This window comes from Aegilops tauschii, chromosome 5 (genome assembly GCF_002575655.3).
Source record: "Aegilops tauschii subsp. strangulata cultivar AL8/78 chromosome 5, Aet v6.0, whole genome shotgun sequence".
Taxonomy (NCBI): Eukaryota; Viridiplantae; Streptophyta; class Magnoliopsida; order Poales; family Poaceae; genus Aegilops; species Aegilops tauschii.
Window position 1 is genome coordinate 227,028,759 of NC_053039.3, and position 3,962 is coordinate 227,032,720.

A 3,962-nucleotide genomic window follows, 5' to 3' on the forward strand; every position below is an offset into this window, starting at 1 on the left:
TGTGCTAATCTGGGCATTAAGCTCGACTACGGCTCTGTCTATCACCCGCAAACAAACGGTCAAGTCGAATGGGCCAATGGTCTTATTATGAGCGGCATTAAACCCAGACTAGTGCGATCTTTGAGAGAATCAGACAAGCACTGGTTGAGGAGCTCGACTCCGTACTCTGGGGGCTGCGGACCACGCCCAACCGCACTACTGGATATACACATTTCTTCATGGTGTACGGCGCAGAGGCTGTGTTGCCCTGCGATATTATTCATGACTCACCTCGTGTGCATGTACGAAGAGAGAGAGGCCGAGCTTGATCGGCAGGACAGCCTAGATGCCCTGGAGGAGGAGCGCGATTTGCAAAAGCCCGTTCCACATTTTATCAACAACAGGCCCGCAGATATCAAAGCAGAGAAGTATGGGCCAAGACTTATAATGTTGGCGAACTCGCTCTACGCTTGCCGGAGAAGAAAAAGGACAAACTCAAGCCCAAATAGGAGGGTCCCTTCATCATTGATGAAGTTCTCACTGGAGGAGCGTATCGCCTGCGGGATGCATCAGACAATCGCCTAGAGCCGAACCCCTGGAACGCGGCCAGACTTCGAAGATTCTATGCCTAGCGCCGAACTATTTGTTCGTCTCCTTCTCCCCGTTGTTTCCATTATTTTTTTCCTCTCTTTTCATTTTTCCTTTTTTTCTTCTCTAGCCTTAAAGCTTTCGCGCGGCTAAACCGTGCACCTGTGATGTACACATCCTCGAACATGTACGTCCACTATACCCGGGGGCTTCCCGGACAGAAGCTTATTATTATTATTTTCCGAGCATCAAGCTCATCACATATGTGTTTTTCCATATGTACCTTTTCTTTGCCATTATATGCATCGATATGACTTAAGTTTTGGCCAAGCTAGGTTGCCTGGCTCCTGTGCTTATGCCCTACGTTCCCATTAGTTCGGTTAGGGCATAAAGGGAGCACCTCTGCAATCGTTACTGCTGGGTCATCCGGATGTGTACCTCAGACTGGGTGAAGCCAAAAGCTAGCGTTCTTAAGGGAATATTCGGTCGGTGGATTAAAGATGTTTTTGCATTCACCCCATTGTGAACCCCCAGATATTAGGTATACTGCGATTTTTTCAATCACAGTTCGGACATGCACATTAACGCATGCACACCCAGGGAAAGGAACCCTTAATGGAACTATTCTCTCTGGAAGATGTTTCTTACAATCATAATGTAATATAACATAACTAGCCAGATACAACTTGTCTGTTCAAGCAACTATAACCCCTACGCCTGGTTTCCATGCATACCCCGGTCTATTTTACCGCTCAGGTATTCGGAAACACTCCGCACCTTCGGGTCCAGAGGTCGAAGCGAAAAGGTCTGCCATGACAATCGTTTTACAATTCAGCTAGAGTTACATATGTCAAGGAAAGTACATAGTCACTTGGACTAAAAAAATCCTGCTCTATATCGTCTAGCAGGCTGTCTAACTTACAATCCTGCTGGGAAACTTGGCGGCTACTTCTACTTGGCCATATACCAAATTAACAGGAACCTCTTTTCCGTCTGACCCTAGAGGTCTGACCCGGGCCATATGATTCGGCTCAAGCTTGGTATACCGAGTTTTCACCATGGCCCAGGCCTCTCGTGCACCTTCTCGGCAGGACGATATTTTCCATAATCGGAAACGCCGCCGCGCTCCCTTGAATAGTTGTACAAGCTCCTCCATACTTCCTGGAGGGGAGGCGGATGGCCATAAGGCCTTGGCAACACTTCGCATCGCCTGCCGAGCTTGCTCGTGAATTTGCGACAGCTCTTGCAGCAAATCACCCGACGATCCGGACATCTCCTGTTCGGGATGGCCCGTTAGCATACCTACAAACATAACTTTATTAGTTCCTTTCATCTCTGAATTACTCGAAGGTAAGTCTGACCACATACTGAATATGCCGCATCGCAGCCTTTTATTTTCCTTCACGGAGTCAGCCAGCCCGGCCCGCACATCTTTCAGTTCTTCGCACAGTTGGGTGTTGGAATCCTGGAGCTTGTTTTTCTCCTCCCTGACTCGGGTCAGCACACGTTCGCCCGCGGTGAGTAGTCTTTTGGATTCTTTCTCTCCCGCTTGAGCGGCTTTCAATTGCTCCTCCAGTTGATCTGACGATCCTATCATGAGATAAGCAACAGTATTAGCATAGCTGGCATATAATTATCATTCCTCGATGGAGGGGAATATTACTAGGTGACGCCTTCTTGGATTTCTCCAGTTTGGCGGTAACAGCAGTTAGCTGTGTCCGACACCTTTCTATCTCTTGAGACAACAGGTTGTTCTTCTCCGTAAGCACCTGGTTATACAATGATCCTTAAATCAGTTGTATCAACTGCTTCAAGTCTCGGGGGCTACTGGTATATAATTATCATATTGGGACAATGTAAACTTACCTGCACATCTTTTAAATGTTGATTTGTGGCTCTGTTAAGCCCATCTCGAGCAGCTCGGATGTATGCATCAGCCGAGCTGAAGGCATTGAATGCCTCTTTTGTAAAGCTGGGGTCTCGTAAAACGGCCCTCCGGCGCCGATGATTCATGGCCCTCTCCACTTCCGAGTTTGTGACACATACATCATCCGAATCCTCTGCCGAAGGAAAATCCGGCCCAGCTCCCGTATCAACCCCTGCCTTTGCGGCAGGATCTGGATCCCGGCTGTTGGGAGTATGACCGGGCGGACCCCCGGACATAGTCCGACGAACTCTTTTCCTGATACAGGACGAACAAAAAGTCACAGTTGGATGCGACTGCCAAGGGGCATATTTACAAATCCATACCTCTTCGATGAAGGCTCGGTCGTGCCTTCGTTTGCCTTCCTCTTCGAAGGCTTGCCCGGCGTGGGGGACACTCTCTTTGGAGTAGCCTCTGGGGTAGCATGGCGCGCCGAACGCCTCCCCTTTGGAGCACGAGATAGTGCGGTGGGTGAGGCAGAACGAGGAAACACTTTCGGAGGAGACATCTCCTGATTACTTACGTGCGAAGCAGGGAGAAGACCGGGATAGTCGGCGGTGATGGCCACTTCCGTGCCGTCATAGCTCGCCTGGTAAAACACCGCATCCTCGAGCACCACGAATATATACGGATCCTCTTCGAATCTGGGGTCAAGGTCCCGGTTATGGTTCTCTGGCTGCGGGGCGGGGCTGTGAAACCCCTTTGAGATCTTTCGGCATTGCTGTTATAAATGGACGGATTAATATTCATTGAAAGTGGCTCAGGGAGTGGAGTGAGTAGAGCAGAGGGGTTGGGACTTACCCAGCTAGGTGGATTGTACATGGAAAATCCATCCCCGCGCTTGATACGAAGAAATTCCTCTTCCTCCCCTTTGAACAGTTCGGCCAATATTTTGGCCAGAGTGGCGGGGGTGTCCGGACCCTTCCAGCCGCAGCGGGAGGCGTCATCCTCCCCATTGTAGTGCCACATGGGAAGCCCTCTGTATTGGAGTGGCTGAACCCCCCCCCCCCCCCCGTACTATGGAAGTCGCCATTACCTCGACTATTGATAATCCGGACTGGGCGAGCGTCTTTATATTGCTCATGAGTTGACGAACTTCTGCACTATCTTCCTCCTCGAGGCTCCGAGGGCGCCAGCTATGGCGTTTCCTCAAAGGAGCGCTTGTGAACTTGGGAAGACCCCTCCAAACTGGGTCAGGAATTGCGACGTCCTCGATATAGAACCATTCGGAAGGCCACTCTTCGGATGCCTTCTTTGGTGTGCCGGACAGGTATCCGGTCTCGGCGATGCGCCATATTTCGTCTCCGCCCACTTCAAATATTGATCCCTCGTGGTTACGCGGGACAAGGCAGAATAGCTTTCTCCACAATTCAAAATGGGCCTCATAACCCAGGAATAGCTCGCAAAGAGAGACATAACCCGCGATATGCACGATGGAGGCGGGAGTGAAGTTGTGCAGTTGGAGGCCATA